Source organism: Gracilinanus agilis, chromosome 5 (genome assembly GCF_016433145.1).
Source record: "Gracilinanus agilis isolate LMUSP501 chromosome 5, AgileGrace, whole genome shotgun sequence".
Taxonomy (NCBI): Eukaryota; Metazoa; Chordata; class Mammalia; order Didelphimorphia; family Didelphidae; genus Gracilinanus; species Gracilinanus agilis.
This window is the reverse complement of record NC_058134.1, coordinates 13708362-13729117: the sequence shown is the minus strand read 5'-3', so window position 1 is coordinate 13729117 and position 20756 is coordinate 13708362. Positions and strand designations below refer to the sequence as shown.

General features: G+C 48.2%; 1 protein-coding gene across 2 annotated transcripts in view; it reads left to right on the top strand.

Moving 5' to 3' along the window:
* The window catches only part of RAPGEF5 (Rap guanine nucleotide exchange factor 5), an 87254-nt gene that overhangs the window by 8421 nt on the left and 58077 nt on the right, over positions 1-20756 (top strand). The window lies entirely within an intron of this gene.

Below are 20756 nucleotides of genomic sequence, written 5' to 3'. Positions count from 1 at the left end.
TTATTGTGAGGATCAAATGACATAAAATATGTAAAGAGTTTTATATATATATATATATATATATATATATATATTATTATGTAATTTGCCCAGGATCACACAGCTAATAAATAAGTGATGGTGGCAGGATTTACACCCAGGCTTGCCAGTGTTCTAGAACATTGGCCCGATTAAATACAGAGATTAATTACAGATTTGCTGTCTGAAACAGAGAGACATGGAGGAGGGGAGGAAGCAGCTCAGTGACAGGAATCTCTTGAGGTCATGGTATCATTGAATCTGGAGGTAAAAATGGAGCTCTGAAGCCATCTAGTCAAACCCCTCACTTTCCAGGTGAAGAGCTGAGGCTCAGAGACGCTGCGTGTTTTGTCCAAAGTCACACAGCAGAAAGAAAGGATCAGGGTTGGAATTCTTCTCTAGGTACTTCCCAGTCTCTCCCTTTCATCTTTAAAATGTCTGATGCTCACAGCATCAACTGATTATTTCTTAATCCCCATTAATGAGTCTATGTTCAGTAGACCGATTCCCATTTCAAATTCATTAAAACTCATCTCAAGTCATAGAGAATGACAGCCTGATATAATGGACAGAGTAACACCCTTGGAATCGGAAAGTCTTGGGTTCAGATCCCACTTCTGAAACTCACTGCCTTTGTGCCTGGAGGCAAGCCATTCGAGCTCTGTGCCTCATTTTACTCATCTGTAAAATGGGAGTTAAAAATAGCTCTGATGCTCACCTCATTGGACTAGCGTGACATTCACCTGAGATAAGTAAGGCATGTCCAGCGCGTTAACGTTTGCATTAATGCCAATAGGAGTAGATGTGTTGGTGGGAGGAAGAAATGAATTGGTTCTTCTAGGTGACAAAGTGATAAGAAGTGGAGGAAGAAAGAACTAGGAATCCCTTAGCTTCCCCCTCAGGCCGTGTGCCTCCTGAATGGAATCGTGGGTGCCAAAGTCATAATTGAAGTAAGACCCTCTCTGCAAAGCTCTGGGTCAGGCTCTCTGCGAGCCACTTAAGTCATTTCATCTCCAGCACAAAGGCCATCATCTGGGCTACCAGCTGTGAGCAAAATAGCCCCTTGGAGTTCATACTCTTAAGAGGGTACAAAGCGTCCCTGGTTCCAGCTGCCACCATGGCAGCCAGCTCTAATGAGAAATTACTGGGCGGCCAATTTCAGATGCGAATTTCCATTTGAGTCGCTCGTCTTTTGGACGAATCTGTTCTCTCTCACCTTCGAACACGCGACATGATGTACAGTAACAAGGGAGCCGATGCTTTTACGCTGCCGATGGATCGCGGGTTAATTAATACCCTCGTTACTGAGGAAAGTGGGGGAAGTGAAGTGAGACGGAGCTGAAGCATCAGGTTATTAGCACGCGCCGATTAAGAATGGAAACGTGCTCATGGCAGAGCTGCGAGACCCCTGGGTGGGGTAATGTGTTTAATGGATGGTGCTTCATCAAGCCAAGTAGCCCTTCTTTCAATAGAATATTTTCATTTTCCCCTCGTATGGGAAGGGGTCATTCTCAAAGGTTAATTGGCAGGTGGGAGAATGCTTCCTCACTTCATTATTGAGAGCACCCCCTTCTCCGGGGACTCACTGAGCTCTACTTTAAGTTTGGGGTTCAAATTTCATCCTTACAAATATATTCAGGATCAAGTGACCGGAATACAATGACTCTCCTGTGCGTGAAGCATTTTCAGAGAAACACAGAACAGTGTCTTCATCGCACGCTCAATGGAAATAGTGATTTTTTTTCCCCCTTAATATAATATCTATAATTGCCGTCACCCTCAGCATCCTTTTCAGCCACTCTGCCATCATCACCGCAGAACCGGAAGGGGCCCCAAATAAGAGCCAGGGCCATTTTGGATCGTCCTTTGTCTCACGGGTTGCCGTGGCCAAAGAATTCCTTTCCCAGTGGCCAAATCGGCTTATTCTTTCGGGCACAGTAGAGTCTGTCCGAGGTTAAGGTTTGCCGACATGGACTTCCAGAGCCAGAAAGGTATCCAGGTGTGACTTTGTGCTTGGTTCGTTTTCTTGAGAAGAACAATGTCCCTCGCTCGCCTCTTGGTAAGGTGTCCCACAGGATGGGTAGACGGTAATCTGCATTGTCGAATGGAACTCCTCCGTTGGCGAAATCATACCATTTCAGTGTGAATATCCAAGTTAAGTAAGAGATTCAAGTAGGCTGAAGAAGGTCTTTTAGCCAGGATAGATGGAGAATTGATAGGAACGTTTGGCCAGGAGCAAGCAATTCTCCAATAAAGGAGGGGTCAAAAATCCTGAATCTGAAACCTATCGCCCATGTGAAAATGGGCTGTTACCAATAATAAGGCGACTGGAGATTACGACTATTCGAAGGTCTTGCTCAGATCTCCAAAGTAGCAAGGATCATCCAAGAGGGAACTAATCAGTATTAGGTGAGAGACACAGGCACATGGATTCCCTTTTAGTATGCCTCTGGGGGGTCGTTCAGATCTTTCTGGAAAATAATATGGAATTATGCCAGAAAAGCGAGGGAACGACTTATACTCATTGACTTCCCAATCTCATTGCGAGTCAGATGCCCCAAGGAGGCCCATGGTGGAGGGAAAGAAAGGTCCCTTAGAGATGAAAATAGGTATAAGCTGCATTTTGAAATATTAGCCAAGAGATGTTGGCCTCAGAGTCAGGATGACCTGGGTTCATGTCCCACCTCTGACACATGCTGGCTCGGGGCCAACCACTTAATGACTTTGTTCTCTAGACCACATGGGCAACCAGGTGGTACAGTGGGTAAAGCACTGGGCTTGGAATCAGGAAGATTCATCTAAATGAGTTCAGATCTGGCCTCAGATACTTATTAGCTATGTGATCCTAGGTAAGTCACTGAGCCCTTTTTGCTTCAGTTTCCTCATATGTAAAATGAACTAGAAAAAGAAATGCCCAACCACTTTGGCATCTTTGCCAAGAAAATCCCAAATGCGGTCATGTCATGAAGTGTCAGACCCTAATGAAAAACTCTAGACAACTCGATAAGAATCTAAATTGCAGATCTGTATTGGTAGAGAGAATTTCTGCACCAGGGAGTCCCCTATATAGAAGAAACCCCAGGTCTAGATGAAGGAAACCAGAAATGAAATGGGCATCCATTGATGAAGGAATGGGGGAATGAATTGTGATTTATGAATGTCATGGGAAGACTTCTATGAACAGATTCAGAGTGATGCAGGCAGAACCAGGAGCATCAATAGCATACAGTGACCATAGTACTGTATGGGAAAACTCCAAACCAACAATGCTAGCATTCTGAAAAGGCAATGACCAGACCCAATTCTAGATGGCTGTGGGTGAATCATACCCTCCTCCTCCTTTCTGGCAGGAGACATTTAATTTTTTTATCCATCTTTCAGATTACAGGCTCTATTTTCATCACTGCCCACCTCTACTGTTCAATATTACGCTTCCCCCTTGAGAAAAATGGCATGAAACATACTCATATTCTCTGGGTCTCATCCACACGGGCGTTCATCCAACAATGCAGATCGGGGCCCATCCATATGTGCCTGTTTCGTGTTATAATTGTTTATAGCCTTCTGTAAGTTCACTAGCAAGTCCTCCCGATATGCTGAAAGTTTTTCTTGGTTTTTCCTGACATCTGAGGATACTGTCTGAGCCCAAGGGGAGTCTTGCCAAGGTAAGAGGCACCTGTATGGTCGGAGTGATACAAGGAATTAAAGGAAGATAGACTTTATAACAAAGTTGCATAGATAATCTCACCATGTCAGTTAGTTGTTTTAGAAGGAGCAAAGTAAAAAAGTAGCATCTTCTGCCTCTTTGGGAATTGGCCATCTACTGGTAGGACCCTAGGGATTAATTACCAGAAATTTTGTAAGCTAGACAAAAGGACAAAGTCATGCCCATCTGTGGGGAAAGGGCAGTCCTGGAAACTGACCTCTTTAGTTCTAAAGAAACAGGGATCAAGCACTGCACTTGGAGGTAGAAAGACTAGATCCAAATCCTGCCTCTGAATTTACTATTTGTGTGATCCTAAGCAATTGTGGCCCTGGGGCCTCAGTTTCCTCATTTGTAAAATTAATGGGTTGGACCCAATGTCCTCCAAAGTGTCTTCCTGCTTTATACCCGGGATCCTGACTTCAGGGAAGGATTGTGAGAAATCAGGACACCCTTATCTATGGAGTTTATGACCCCATATATTTTTCAGGTAGAGGCAGACAATTTTCATTCTGCTTAGCTGAAGTGGTCTGTTCTTTCCAGGCAGGAGATATATTGGATGACTTGTGAGGTCTTGCTAGCCCATGCGATTCCATGAAGTAGAAATTTATTAGTGGGGTTTTATTGGGTCATCTGGCATCATGAATCTTTCTACCCTTCCCTTAAATGTGAGATTTCTCCAATTCAACTTAAATGCCACCTCAAGGCTCCTCCTGGCTGCTAGGGTTTCCCCAACAAGTTTAATATGAGATTCTTTTGCATATAATTTATCTTTATTGCTATGTGTATTTGTATGTGTATGTGTGTAGGGATCCATGATTTCCTCTGGTAGAATGTAAGCGCCCTGAAGGCAAGAACTGTTTCATTCTTATCTCTGTATTCCAAGTGCCTGGAACGTAGTCTGTGCTTGTTAAATACTGATTGATCAATGGAAAATGGTTACAAAGGAGAGTTTAATAGTTGGCACACCATGTTTCATTTGTGTTTCCTGCTCCTTGGAATGTTCTTGCTCCCTCAGGATCTCCAGGCTCAGAGCTACCCCTTGTAGGTCTCCTTCTGTGATGGAGCCCAACTGACTGCTCTGGACCAGACTCAGTGTTTCCTCACCTCAAATTCCAGCTGGCACCTATTAATCCAGAGCCATTCTAAATCTCCCCATTTGTCACATCCCTTGGTCACAGTGATAGCCAACACTCATTGAGGGCATTAAGGTTTTCAGAGCATTGAACAGACAGATAAGTCTCCCTGGATCTTCACGACCACCCTGGGAACTAAGGTCTTACAGGTACAATTGTCCCCATTCTACATATTAGGCAACTGAGGTTGACAGAAGTTAAGTGACTCACCCAAATATACATAGAGGTTGTCCCAAAAGTCTTAGTGTAGGTTTAAGCTAGTTAAGTTTGAATAGCACTAGAATCGACATCTTCCTGACTCTCTGATGTTTTCTCCACTCTGCCATGTTACCTTGGAGGTTGGAGAGGATGGAGTTCATGGGAATTGGGTTTTTCCCCTACCAGTAGGCATGACTTTGCCCTTTTTCTGGATTCTGAAATCCCTTGAAATTAATTTCTAGTGGCCCTGCCACTAGTTTGGCCAATTCCCAAAGAGCCAAGAGTTAATACTTCCTAACTTTTTTCTATTCCACAGTAAACATATAAAGTTCTCAATGTTTACTAACATGCTGGGAAGGAGACCATGGATGCCATTCTGCTCCAAATTAAGCTGCAATAGCTTAAAATCTCTGAAACTGCTCTAAGACTTTTGGGACACCTTCTATACTGCACTTTTGTCATTGTCGTCGTCATCAGTATCGATGACAATATAGCGTTTTAAGGTTCAGAAAGAACTTTACACAGATTGTGTCATTTCAGCCTCACAGCAGCCTTGTGAGGTAGGTATTCCAGCTACTTCCAATTCCCATTTTACATATGGAAAAAATGAGGCTCTGAATGATTTCCTCATAGTCACCCAGCTAGTAAGTGTTGGAGGAAGAAGCACTCTGAAGCCAGGGGTGTCCATACAAATTGGGACTCGTTTCCAACTTTGCAGTTAGTTGGTCCTTGAGAGTTCCTGTAGCCCCCGAGTTCATCCTCCTGAACCCACCTGGTGATGAGACTCTCCACACTTAGATAACCAGACCTGTCTTTGGACAACAGGCAAACACCATCCCTAGGTCCATCCCCAGCCTTCTTAAGCTTGGCAGCATTTATGTTCTGCAGACACAGAACAGGCTCCCTTCCGTGCCATGAAACAACACAGTATTGTCCTGTCATAGTCATTTACTGTATGTTCTCCAGCCCTTCTCCAAGTTATGGACATCTATTTTACTTAGAGGTCTTTGCCACCATAAAAAGTACTGCTATGGATATCTTTGGCCAGTATTGGATGTTTAGTCTTTGACACATTAAAGTGTATTGTCAATAGTGGAATCCCAGTCATTTTCCATTCACAATTCCAGAATGTTTTCCAGCATGTACAGCTCTAGTGACAGTGTGTTAGTGCCCACCTTTCCCCAGCCCCACCAACATTCAGTGTTTCCAGTTTCTCTCATCTTCGACAATTTCTGAATTTGAGGAGAATGCTCAGTGTTGTGGGGATTTGTTTGTTTCTTATTATTTGTTTGGAGTGGTCTTTCCCCTGATCACTGATAATTTTCAATTCTTCTTTCGAGATAGTGTACAAAATTATACTTATTGACATTTTATAAATTATTTCTCAGGCACCATCTGTCTTGGGGCATGAGCTCCCTCAGGGTGAAACATGAGACGTTTGGTTTCTAGAATAAGTCTCTGTTTGCTAAAGGCCATTAGTAAGGACCATCGACTAGATTAACTCCTCAGACCTGTATCTGATGGGTTCATGTATTTGTTGGCTAGCTAGCTGGCACAGTGGATGGAGGGGCTGGTCCTGGTGTCAGGAGGACATACGTTCAAATCTAGCCTCAGACATTTACCAATTATGTGACCCCGGACAAGCCATTTAACCTTGTTTGCCTCAGTTTTCTCATCTGTAAAATGAGCTGGAAAAGGAAATGGCAAACCTCTTTAGTATCTCTGCCAAGAAAACCTCAGAATGAGGTTACAAAGAGACACAACCAGTCGACTAAACAACAAATATATTTGCTATGGCCAAGTTTTGCTCTCGTTGAATGTGATCGCAGAACAAGATAACTGTGTTTGTATTAAAGGGTTTTCTTGGTCTCTAATGGTTCCTGCTGTCCGTCAGCATTAACTCCTCTATTTCCCTAAATCTCAGCTTCATTTCATGAAACACAACTAACCATGAAAGGAAGAGTCTCAGACTTGCCATAGGAGCAGCTCTGGACCCACTCCTGAAATCCGAGGAGAAGGGATAGCGTGTCAATGATGGGCTCGGCAGCCTGGTAATTTTAGCCAAAAGACCATTCCATTGTAACAGCCGCTACGGAAATTACCCACAACTGCCTTTAAAACAGGGCAAAAGGTGGAAATCTTTCTCTTTCAGCTGCAGCTGTGCCCCCCACCCATCCGCACACAACTGATGGATCAACAGAGACCATCAGACGCCCGTGTCTGAATTTAAAATGTTGCTGACATCCCCCCTTAGCAGAATTTACTGTCTCACCTCTCCTGAGGAGAGAAATGATGAAAGGATTACCCGTGAAAGAGAGGGAGAACTTCAGGGGGTTGATCAAGGTGGGAAAGGGGGGTCCTTATATGGTAATCTGGTGATGAGCAATCACTGTATTTGTTAACCTTTCCCAGAGGTTTCTATCAAATCATTGGTCTCGTTTCAACAGCGGCGCCGTGGAATCAGATGGAATTGACAGGCTAATGTGGTGAAGTGATGTCCTTTGGGGAGGTGGCGGCCCTTTCAGATCCTGGCAATCTGGTGTGTCATTGTCCTTTGCCAGCTTCGAGTTCTTTTTCATTGTCAGGCTTCTCTCTCTTCCCATTATTCCCGCTCTTCACCCTTTGGGCTTTTCCCTCCCTTTACAATTGAGATCTTTCGACCCATTTGCTGCCCCCTTTCTCTCCTCTTCCCCCCCCCCAGAGTTTAAGGAGGTTTACATGGCTATTGAGCTTTCCCAGAATTCATAGAAACATATTTAGAATTATATAGTTGGGGGGAGGAGAGGAGGAGAGGGACAGGAAGAGAGGGGGGTAGAAGGAGGAGGAAGAGAAAGAGAGGGAGGGATAGAGGAAGGGAAAGAGAAGGAAAGTGAGTGGAAGGGAGGGACAGAGGGATGGAAAGAGGGAGATAGAAAAAAGGAGAGGGAGGGGAAGGGGGAGAGGAGACAGAGAAAGAAAGAGGGGAGAGAGGAGAGACAAGAGAGAGATAAGAAGGGGAAGGGGGAAGGAGAAAAGGAGAGAGGAAAAAAGAGGGAGGGAGGTTCAGAAGAAAAGTGGGAAGAGAGGAGAGAGGTGAAGGGGTGAGCGGGGGAGAGAGAATATAGGAAGGGAGGGGGAAGAAGAAGGGAGAGAAAAAGAGAGGGACAGAAAGATGGTAACACAGGGAAGTATAGATGCAGAGGACTGGCACATATCTGAGTCATTGTTGTTTTCATCTGATTGATGAAGCCGGGCTCTTTGAGCTCTGCTTTCCCCACTGTAAGGCAGAAAGAGGCAGCAGGCAAGTGTGGTCTTCCGCACCTGGATGGCCCCTGCTTTCTTGCTTACGCAGAGAATTGTGCTTTCCATGGGCAGGCAAGGGCGAAGATTTCTGCTCCTAACCATGGTAGAATTATAGCTTTTTTATTGCTTCTCTTCCATTATACTTATAGCTTGTACTTCATTAACAAGAAATTTCCATCATCCTTAATGAAACACAGCCATTTCTCAGAATTCCCTTGGTGCTGAGGAAGGAGTGCTGGCTCTCAAGTTAGAGGGCTTGAGTTCAAATCCCATCTCTGACGCCTACTGCCTGTGTGAGTTTAGGCAGTTCACAGACCTGGGCCTCAGTTTCCCCATCTTTCAAATGAAGTAACTGAACCAGAAGAGCCCTTCACAGTATCTGGTAGATATTAGGTACTTGAACTCCGTGTATGGGCTTAGGATTCTCACTTCTCCCACTTACTGCCCAGGTAACCCGGAGCAATTCTCATAGCCACCCTGGGCCTCAGCTGCCTCCTCCATAAAGTGAAGAGGTTGGAGCAAATGACTGATTTCCATGATTCTTGTTAGCTCCAAGTTTGTGATTCTAAGGGGAAATTTGGGTCCAAATAAAGGGCTTATTCTTCTCTCTCTCTCTCTCTCTCTCTCTCTCTCTCTCTCTCTCTCTCTCTCTCTCTCACACACACACACACACACACACACACACACACACACACAAAATCTAGGCTTCTAGGAGAGGAAATGTGGCTTAGAGAGGGCCAGTCTTGAAGTCTTCATGAACTGGATTTAACTTGGAACTTGCCTCTGACACATCATTAAACTACCTAGTGCTACAGATAATCCTCTAAGTCTAAGAATGTTATAAATGAGTTGTTAATCTTCATTAATAGAGTTTGCCACAGCAATGGAATCATCCATCTGACCCCAAAAGAAAACCAAACCCAAATACCTTCTGTATAATCATCCTCTTAGTATCTTACGTAGAGAAACTGGTACATGTGTGGTATTATTGCATTTAAATTTCATGGAAAATAATTTCTGTAGCTCTAAAAAAATATCACCTTTCAGTTGCAATGGGCAGCAGTGGTGGGAAGACTGGGAAGGAGAAAATGATGCCCAAAGTCCTCTTTGAGCAATGATGTCAAAAATATATAAAATATCTTCATTCATGTTTAAAGGAACCTAGCAAAAAGAGCTCAGGAATATTTCTCCATGGTAATTATGTGTCTTTATTGTACAGAGTGTACTGGCACATACAGTTTTTTCTTTCAAAACTTTCTTGTGTTTGGGAGTTGGCTATTATTCGGGCCATTCTTGCTTTGTTCATTTCCTGTGCTCTCTCCTTCCCACCCACTTCCACCTCCACACACCCTGGGGTCTGCATGGGAACTGCTAGCTTTCATAATGGTTCAATTCAATCCAGTTGAAAGTATTGAAGGCTGTTTTCATCTCCTGGCTGATGGATGGGTTTTCTAACACAATTTTGGCCAACCCAGGCCAAGTCCTCCTGGGCCCGAGCGCTCTGGATGCCTCCAAATCATCAGCTTATTGGACACTAATTGATGACTTCTTTGTAGCCTGATAAATAATGGGAGAGTCACAGTAGGGAGGTGGGAGAAACTTAGTGACAGCTGGTATCCTTAGATGTGGAGACATTCATTTAGCTTCTAAACCTGTTTTAAAAATAAGGAACGAGGGGGCAGCTGGGTAGCTCAGTGGAGTGAGAGTCAGGCCTAGAGACAGGAGGTCCTAGGTTCAAATCCGGCCTCAGCCACTTCCCAGCTGTGTGACCCTGGGCAAGTCACTTGACCCCCATGGCCCACCCTTACCACTCTTCCACCTATGAGACAATACACTGAAGTATAAGGGTTTAAAAAAAAAATAAGGAACGAGGGGACGGCTAGGTGGAAACTAGCTGTGTGACCCTGGACAAGTAACTTCTTCACTCACTTTCCTCATCTGTGAGAGGAGAATAAAGTTTGTCCTGAGGACAGAGGAGATAACAGAAAAACAGAAAGAAAGAACGAGGCGCTTTGGAAGGGAGATGCTGTCCATCCGTCAGACGCGCAGTCAGTGTCTTACTTGTATGTAAGGAGAGTTTTAAAAAATGTGCTTGTTTCGTTGCTCTTGGTTTCCCCTTGCATTAGGCTGAGAATCTGCATTTACCAGCAGCTGGATAGATTGCATTCGGAAGGAAGAGTTAGGTGGGGGGGGGGGGGGGCAGAGGGCATGTGAGGCTTTTTACCAGACTGTCAGAAGATCTTAGGAAGGCTTCGAAGTGTGCTGTTGTTCCTTTTTGTTCTTTTTTAAAGGCATTTTTGGGTCAAAGTATTTTATCTTAAAACTGGTTTTAAGTGGATTTTTGGCTCACAGGACCATAGACCCAAGCTGAAAGGGTCCTTGGAGACCGTCGAGTGTAACCAAGCCTCTGAATTTTGAGGTGAGGAACCTGTCCCGGGGCTCACAGTCACCAAGGCCACACAGGTAACAAGTGTCCCAGGCAGGATGTGAACTCGCCATGTGGGAGTCCAGCCTTTGCTTCCAGATGCCTGAGGGCTGAACGCCCGGCTCGGATGCAGCTCATGCCAATGGCAACTTTCCTCTCCTGAACTCTGGCTCATTTGGCATCCTCGGCCTCAACAGAAAACACATCAAATCGCTCTTTGGGATGCCAGGATGGTGGGGCAGCTCTTTGGTGAGATGGACCCAGTGAAAAACCAGCCGCCACTGAGAGCTCGAATAATCTCTGAGGCGGCGGCTCTTGTTTCCTGTCTCAGTTCCCTTTTAACCGAATCCTCCCTGAACCCTTCAATGGGGTCATGTATAGCTCAGTGGTGATTAGCAGCTGTTTTACGGAGAGGATCTGAATTCGAATCTTGCCTGGATGACTTGTGCCAGTCACCAAATTTCACTGAGCCACAGATTCTTCTACGATAACATCAGAAAGTTAGCCTCAATGACCTCCCAAGTCCCTTCCCGCCTCGATCGAGGATCCTATAATCTTATAATACCATAATGTCTGCCTTGATTTCTCATAGATCATCAGGGCCATAAGTCACCGTTGTTGTTTTTGCAATGGGCCCCCGTCCCCGAAGAGTCCTCCACAGTTAATTCTCCTCATTCCTTGTTAAGAACTCTCTTGCTGCCTCTTTTGTGTCCCCGAGCTCTGGGCTTCTCAGTGTTTTCTCCATCTCCCTTCCGTGAAGTTTCCACCACGGAAACCCAGCATGGGCTGGAAACACAATTCGGTTTTGTCTCCTCTTGTCGAGGAGTCACGAATTTATTGTGAATGAGAGCTTTGAGCTCCTCTAAACCTTGAAGTGCTTTGCTAAGGCTCTGACATTGCTGACTTCCAGCTCAAAAAGGCATCCAAAACTCCCTGTGAGTATCTGTGCGAATTCCAGAAGTTACCCTTATTCTTTCTTCCCAAGAGGAGAGAGCTTGTCCTATTTGCCCATCTCTGAGCAGCTGACGGATTGGCTGGGACCATTGCTGTGGAGCGCATCCTTTTCAAGAATACAGAGATAGGGGGCAGCTGGGTAGCTCAGTGGATGGAGAGCCAGGCCTAGAGACAAGAGGTCCTGGGTTCAAATCCGGCCTCAGACACTTCCCAGCTGTGTGATCCTGGGCAAGTCATTTGACCCCCATTGCCCACCCTTACCACTCTTCTAACTAGGAGCCAATACCAGAAGTCAAGGGCTTAAAATAAAAACAAAAACAAACAAAAAAAAAGAATACAGAGATAACTAGATATGTAGATAGATATATACCCATACATGTATATGTGTATGTGTGCATATGTTTGTATTTTTATATGTATACATACATGTGTGTATATATTTGAGAACAAGAGAGAGAATAAATCTTCCCGGAATGAAAATGAGTCTAATTTTTTGTTATTGTTTAGTCATTTCCAAGTCTTCGGGACCCTTTGGACCGCACTGCCCATGGGCTTTTCTTGGCAGAGATACTAAAGTGCTTTGCCATTTCCTGCTCCAATGGATAAGGCAAATAGAGGTTAAATGACTTGCCCAGGGTCACAAAGGTAGTGTGCCCAAGGCTAGATTCGAGCTCAGATCTTCCCAGAGAGAGGCTGAGTTGAAGGAGTCCTTTTAAAAAGAACTTGCAAGCTTTTCCTCCCAAAGCACTGACATGGGGGGGGGGGGGGGCGGGTTCCCTTTCCCTGGAGGGCTCCACGCAGAGCCTGGACAGCTCCTTCTCCTGTATGTCGCAGTGGAGATTCCCTTCAGACAAGGGTTCGTCTCTAAAATCCCTTCCAGGTCCAAGTTGTAATTGTTTGACCAAGGCACAGCTTTACTGGTGCAGGCCATGGAACTTCCCCTGAGCCTCGGTTTCCTCAGTTGTAAAAGGACAGGGTTGGACTAGTTGTCTTCTTGTAGCTCTAATTGTGCGTGTGTGTGTGTGTGTGTGTGTGTGTGTGTGTGTGTGTGTGTAAGAGAGAGAGCGACACACACACACACACTCTAGTGGTTTCAGAACTCAGCCCTGCCCATCTGCACATTGGTTGTGAGCAGGAGTTGGAGCAACTGGAGAAGCGAGAGCCTGTTCACTCAGGAGAAAACTGGATCTCTTTGATGGGGGAAGCCTGTGTGTCTCTGCTGGCCAGCACCGTCGTCCTTCCATGCCTTTCCATGATAGCTTTGTGAATCGCTGGGGCTGGAGACGTTCCTCACCCAGTCCTTGGCCTCCCAGAGAGTCAGCTGGTCCTCCACCAATCCACTGACCAAGAGTTGGTTGCCAGGCCCAGGACGGGAGCCTTTCCTTCCAGTGGAGCTTGTCTGAACGCGAGTTGTCTTGGTACAGCCCTGCGGTTACCCCCTTCCCAGAGGAAACATCCTGGGAGTTCTGGGAAAGGCTGGTGGAGGTTTCCAGAAATACCACAGAACCCTTTGATCCAGTGGGCACAGCAGGAAGTTGAACAAGTGATTGACAGCTGCCCGCAGGCAGAATTAGCTTGAGTCAGGGCTCATGGCCGCCCTCTTATTTACCCAGGTGTTCATGGGATGGATACAAGTGACAAGGGGATGGGAAGATCTAGTTCAGTGATTCCCAAAGTGGGCGCCACCGCCCCCTGGTGGGTGCTGCAGCGATCCAGGGGAGCGGTGATGGCCACAGGGGCCTTCATCTTCCCTATTATTTTTTTTTTTAATTTTTTTTTAAACCCTTAACTTCTGTGTATTGGCTCCTAGGTGGAAGAGTGGTAAGGGTAGGCAATGGGGGTCAAGTGACTTGCCCAGGGTCACACAGCTGGAAAGTGTCTGAGGCCGGATTTGAACCTAGGACCTCCTGTCTCTAGGCCTGGCTCTCAATCCACGGAGCTACCCAGCTGCCCCCTTCCCTATTAATTGTTATTAAAATTTTTTTAATTAATTTCCAGAGGTGCTAAGTAATTTTTTTCTGGAAAGGGGGTGGGAGGCCAAAAAAGTGTGGGCACCCCTGCTCTAGTTGGTCCCTGCTGATTTAGGGAAGTGAGAAGAAAAGGGATGCTCAATGGTTATCCCTTCAGGAATTCAGTGCCTGGTGCTGAGATTGCAGGAGCCAAAAGAAAGCTTAATGAAATCCTCCTTAATTTAGCAATGATGAGCATACCAATAATAATGGCTGGTGCTTATATGGCATTTATCTCCTTGATGCTCTCAGAGCCTGTGCAATAAGAGTTACTATAAGCCCCATTTTACAGAGGAGGAAAATGAGACTGAGAGAAAAGAAGTAACTTGCCCAGGATCATGAAGGCTTTGAAGTCAGATCTTTTGCCTCCAGATTGAGGATCCTGACCACAAGCCTGCATTTCCACTTTTTAAATACAGAAACGCCCCATTTCCGTCTCCTGGCTTAAACTGTCCTAAAAGGGCTGTGTGGCTCCCTGGGCTGGCCGTCCTCTGGAGCCGCTGGCATGCCGACTTCTCAAGATGCCTTTCTGTTCAACAGCAAGTGAACTGAAATCCGAGGGGCCGCTGAGGCCCAGGAGGAGAGGCTAGCAGCAGCCAGGAGGTGGGGGTCTGGAGGGCACCAAGGCGGGCAGGCAGGAAGTTTCTCTCAGCAAGATTTTTCAGACTCCTGAGCTGTAGTGCAGCTCCGAGCCCCCTGCTGCTTCGCTCCCTTGGCTTGGAGGCAAAGATGCCTCCATCCCGCATCGAGCGATGCCAGTGTGAGAGGGCTGGAATGGGAGGTGGCAGAGAGCTCTGCCCTCCACCATCTTCATCTTCTTTGCTTAGGAGGCTGCGTGGTGAACAGACCCGCGTGCTGGGCTTACAGCTAGGGGAACCTGGGGTCAGACGCTGCCTCGGACAACTGCTAACTGGGAAACCAGGTTCAAGTCTCTTCATTTGAATTTCCCCTTCTGAGAAATGGGCGTAACGGCACATGCTGTGTCTTCCTCCCAAACTTATTCTGATGCTCAAATGCTAAGATGGATTTCAAGCTTTTTGCAGAATGTCAAGCCTTGTATTAATGAAAATATTGGAGGGAGGAGGCTTGGGGGGGGGAGCCATGATTTCATTGGTAGAAGGCACAGCTGAAGAGGTATCTTTCTACTACTAATTTATGACTTTGGAAGATTGCTAAGAGGCCACTGAGAGGATAAGTGATTTGCCCAGGGTCACACAGGAAGAGGCAGGACTTGAACTCAGGTCTTCCTGACTCTGAGGCCAGCTCTCTCTCTACTTTGCCATGCTGCCCTGATTTTCTATCCATTCAGTGCTCATTGGTTTCTTCTTCTTTGTATTACAAAATTGGGGGCAGTAACTTTTCAAAAGTTTGCTATCCGGATTCCCTCTCTCTGTCTCTGTTGTCTCTTTATTTCTCTCTCTGTCTCTGTCTCTCTCTGTTACCTCTTTATTTCTGTCTCTGTCTGTCTGTCTGTCCCTCTCTGTCTCTCTCTCTGTCTCTGTTACCTCTTTATTTCTATCTCTGTCTGTCTGTCTGTCCCTCTCTGTCTCTCTCTCTGTCTCTGTTGTCTCTTTATTTCTCTCTCTGTTTCTGTCTCTCTCTGTCTCTGTTACCTTTTTATTTCTGTCTCTGTCTCTGTCTGTCTGTCTCTCTGTCTCTGTTGTCTCTTTATTTCTCTCTCTCTCTGTTTCTGTCTCTCTCTGTCTCTGTTACCTCTTTATTTCTGTCTCTGTCTGTCTGTCTGTCTGTCTCTCTCTCTCTCTGTTGTCTCTTTATTTGTGTCTCTGTCTCTGTCTCTCTCTCTGTCTCTGCAAGTAGTTCTCAGTGAGCTGAAGCCTTGCCACGAGAAATCCTTTCTCCTGAGCAGAAGGCCCCATTCTGAATGTGGAAGGGAAACTGGTGGTGCTGCCTGGAGCCTGGCATGCCGTCCTTCCTAACTGGATTCAGACAGGAAGATCTGACTTCTTCCCGGGACTTACTCTGCGTTTTCCTGGCTGCCGATTTCACTTGGGAACATTCAGGCCTCTTTTGCTTTTCCTTCCTCGTGATTCTAAAGCACTAACTCACCTCCTGTCCAGATCCAAGATGAGCATGATGAATCTGCCCTGCGTGCGGATACCCAGGCAGACCCAGCAAACGTCCTTGGCCTGGGGACGGCGGCTGCCTGCTGGGCCCTCACGGCAGGTGTTTGAGCCCAAGAGATTGTTTGGGAGTGATAAATCTGTGCTCTTTCAGCAAAGATCACGTCTCTGATCTTTACCTTAATAATAAAGGCCTTCAGAGGGCAGCTGGGTGGCTCAGTGGATTGAGAGTCGGACTTAGAGACAGGAAGTCTTGGGTTCAGATCTGGCCTTAGATACATCCTGGCTGTGTGACCCTGGGCAAGTCACTTCACCCCCATTGCCTACCCTGACTGCTCTTCTACCTTTGAACCAATACACAGTATTGATTCCAAAATGGAAGGTGAGGGTTTTAAATAATCATGATGAGAGGCTTCTTCCTCGTTGGCCCATCCATGGTGATGCCATTATCCACTCTGTTTATTCTCCATTAAGCCAATGGAGCTGGGATCTTACCTGTGTTTGATCCATCACTTATGCCATCTTGAGCCATCGCTGGCTGCCCATTTTGTTCCTGACTTAGGAGGCCCCACTGAATGTCCGATCGAATTATTAACATGCCGGAATGGGGCTCACTCTCTGCAAGATGGCCCTGGACACTGAGCGCTCGGACCCAGTCATGAGTGACCTCCCACCTTCTGCATGCAGTGGGCTTGGGGGGCCTCTTCCTTTTGGGTATTTCTAGAACACGGATGAAGCCCAGTTCTTGGGAGAGAGCCGAGAGGAGGAGAGGCTGTTTTAGGGAAACGAGTGTCAGGACCATGGATGGAGGAGTGGCCACGGCACGCCGAGCTTGTACTCCGCCGGCACAGCCTGGGCACCGAGTCAGCCCCAGGAGCGTGTGCCGGCCGTTTGCCAGATGCCGTGCCAGGATGGGAGGCCTCTCAGCCCATCGCGGTGAAGTGCCGGCTTTTAAAATAACGATCTGATAAAAAGCCCCCATGAAGGGCCCGACTGTGCCCGGATGGGAAGCAGGTGTACAGATAAGGGCCTGTGCCCGCCTTCTAAGGACACAGCAGGACAATGGACGTGGTGCCCTACTTGGTGAGAGAAAGATCTGGGTTCAAACCCTACCTTTGGCACCGACTCGCTACATGGCCAAGCTGTTTTGCCCGCCACAGCCTCAGTTTCCTAATCCGTAAATGAATGGCCGTTATACTTCCAGGGCTTGGGGCTCGCAGGAGAGCAGCTGAGGAAAGTGATTGGCAAACCCTTAAAAGGGGCCTCGCTGAGGAGAGTTGGAAAGGCCGGCTCCAAATCCCACCTGTGACGAACGTGGCTTTGTGACCCCGAGGAGGGCCCGTGAGCCTCTTTGCCGGGTTTTCTCGCCCACAGAATGGGGGCAGGAGTCCAGCTGCTCCTCCCCAAGGCCTTTGCCAGCCCCGAATCCCCGGCCCCTGCCCTTCCATGGGCCGTGTCTGCGAGGAGGCACTGGCTGTTTTTATGAGACACGGCTCAGAGCCTTGACCCAGAAGCAGACCAGACAGTGGCTCCAAGGCCTTCTGTCTCCCTGCTGTGGAGCCCTGAAGTCGCCGAAAGATTGGAATTGCAGAATGAAACATTTGCGGGCCTTTGGGACGACTCCCCGGCTTGTACTCAAACCGGCTGATCTCAAAGCAAGATGTGGGAGCCGAAGGTGGAGGGAGAGGGAGTGGGAGTGGGAGTGGGAGTGGGAGTGGGAGCGGGAGCGGGAGCGGGAGTGGGAGCGGGAGTGGGAGTGGGAGTGGGAGCGGGAGTGGGAGTGGGAGTGGGAGTGGGAGTGGGAGCGGGGTGGTCGGTAGTTTGTTCAAAGAAATCTTGTCCTCGTTCCCCACCCTGTGAAGAGGGTCTCCCACTCATTCACCTGGAAAGTCTTTGGCTGCGAAAGTATTTTCAGGGAGGGATTGTCATCTCCACGCTCGCCCCTATCTTTCCAAATAAGAAACAAAGAAAGTTTTCAGGGCCAGAGGTGTGGCCGTGCCAAGGACTGTGTGGGCTGAGCCACAGAGAGCCCACAAAGGAACATTCTATCCTGCTGGAGGCAAGATAATGAGCGTCAGATCCCCAAATAATGACCCTGACAAAGAACCGGGCTCTGCTCTCCGCCATGTTGTGTTTTTATTCGGTGATGTAAAGGGCTGCCATTAAAAACATTGCAAGAGGGGGCAACTGGGTAGCTCATTGAATGAAGAGCCAGGCCTAGAGATGGGAGGTCCTAGGTTCAAATCTGGCCTCAGACACTTCCCAGCTGTGTGACCCTGGGCAAGTCACTTGACCCCAATTGCCCACCCTTACTACTCTTCCACCTATGAGACAATACACCGAAGTTAAGGGTTTAAAAAAAAAAAACACTGCAAGAGGGGCCCCTATGTACATTAGGCACTTGGAACCTGCTCTATGGCTGGGGTGCTGGGGATGAAGGTCCAAAGCGTGGGGAAGGCCACTCTGTGGCACCCCAAGCACCACCCGAGCTCTGCTCCGTGCTCTAAAGGTCGAGTCCAAAAGCCTCATGCTGGAAAGGGTTTTCACGATGTGTTTTAAGTTCCCAAGGAGAAGGGGTTGGGGTGCAAATCGTCCCTGTTTGCAGGAGACCAGGGGGCAGACCCAAAGGCCATCGGGTAGTTTTGCAGTCTCACTCCCAAGCCATGACTGTTCCAGGAGGTCTTGGTCAAACGCTCTTTCCATTGGCTTTCTCTGAAAGAAGCGAGAAGCTTCAAGATGGCAGCACCTCCAGGCAGGGAGGGTGGGAAGAACCTGGAGAGACGGATCTCGAACTCACATGGGTTGGGTCGCAGGCACCAGAGGTGCCGACCCAGAGCTCTTGTTCTTCCCGCAGGACCGTCTGCCTTTCCAAACCAACCTTTTCCCATTTCCCTTCCAGACGTTTCCCTGTTGTACAGGACTAATAAATTTGAGGCCCCAAGTGGACCAAGGCTCCATCTCTTAAAATGTCTCCTGATCCTCACTGAGGGAGCTAGGGAGGCGGCAGGGCTGGGCACACCGGGCACTGGATTTTGTAGGTAGAAAGATCTGAGTTCAAGTCTCATCCTTAGACACTTATTAATTGTGTGACCACAGCTGAGCAAGTTATTGTCTGGTCTGGGCTAGGAGATCCCGAAGGATGTCCTCCGGGGGCCCCTCTAGCTTTAGACTTCGACAACTAGATGACCACAGAGATGATGACGGGGATGGGGATGGCGGTAAGCGATGCTTCGATGGTGCCTGAAATGTGGCCAACTCCAAAATGCACCATCTCCTTTGAGCCTCCAGCCCCCGAGTTAGGTAGGGGCTAGAGGAGCCACTCTTCCCTTTTACAGTCAGGTTGGCCCCTGCTCATTAGGGGACTTACCCAAGGCCATGTCTGCGCAGTGTCAAAGGTGGGGTCTGAATCGGTGTTGTTTCCCCGCCGGCTGCTCTTGGCCGTGGTCTGGGGGTGGCCGGGTGTTGGGGGGCGGCGAGCTTCTTACCAGATTCCAATAGCCGCGTCTTGGCGGGAGCCGAGCCTGGGGGCAGCGAATGCCTTTGCCTCGAGTTCATCCTTTCCAGTAGGACGACTTCAGTCCTCCTCCTCGATTTCTTTCAGTCCTCCCTGCTGGAGAAAAGGCCACAAGCGATGGCCACAAGCGATGGCCGATGGAAGGGGTGCCTGCTAGGTCTGGCCCCGGCTGGGCGCCGTTCTTCGGGGCTTTCCCGGGGGCCCCTTGTCTTCGGGCAGGATAAAGAAAACCTGCTTTTTCCATTTGTGATTAACTGTTTATGTCTCGGACTTGGCAGCTGCTGTTAGTTCAGTATTGGGCCAGGCCCGAGCCAAGGTGAAGTGGGCGTCCTGGGGGGCCAGGGCCGTCCTGTGGGGGGGGCCTGGGCTCTGCGGGAGCGGAGGGCGAGCGGGTCGGCCCAGTCCCAGGGGACCCTCCAGTCCTTAGCAAAGCCTCTTCCAGGGTGGAGCGGCTGATCTGTCTAAGGCGATGGCTTTCTCCCTCTTCCGTGCGGCTGAGCCAAGGTCAAGTCCAGCCTCGGGCACGGGCCAGCCCTGACCCTGGGCAAGGCCGCTGCTTGCCTCAGTTTCCTCATCTATAAAATGGGAGCCATCAGAGTATCTGCGTCCCGAGGTGGGGCTAGTCAGCGTCAAACTCGTAGCACGGGGCCTGGCACATAGTGGGAGCTTCCTTCCTGTTTCTTCCCTTTCCCTTGTGCTGAGGAGCTGAACGATGATTGTAAAGTGGGTCCGGCTTATTCAGAGGGTTCTGGTCCGCCGGGCTAAAGAATTCAGCTGGAAGATCCCGAAAGGCCGCCTCCTTCAGCCCCTTCATGCCTGAGGCCCAAAGGGGGAAGCAAGGAAGGAAACAAGCCCCTGCTAGGCGCCAGCCAAGTGACAAATATTTGATTTTCTTAACAGCCCCGAGAGGGAACGGCTTATGAACCCTGTTTGACAGTTGAGGAAACGGAGGCAAAGAGAAGTGAAGTGACTTGCCCAGAGTCACCCAGCCCTTAAGTGTCCGAGGCCAAATTTGAACTCTGCTCTTCCTGAACCCGGGTCCGGCACTTGGGACCTTTTAGCACCACCTCGGCGCCAGCCTTGACTGCCAACGCCACGCTGTCCCCTCCCGATAAACCGAGTGAAGATCGAAGCATCTTCTTTTACTTTATTATTTTTTTGCACTGAGGCCAATCCAGGCGTGTCTTTTGCATGGTTTCACGCCATTCGGGGGCATCGTGTTGTTTGCTTCTCAGGGAGTGGGAGGGAAGCAGAGAATAAATGTTTAAATAAATAAGTCAAGCATAATGTACGTGGATACCCATCTTGGGTCCGGGCGTACATCGAGGACAGCGCTCGGGCCGGAAGGGCCCTCCGAGGCCAGCCCTGCCAGGTCCCTCCCACAGAGGCAGTGTGGGGCGGTGGGTAGAGCTGAGCCGCCTCCCCTCCCTGGGCCT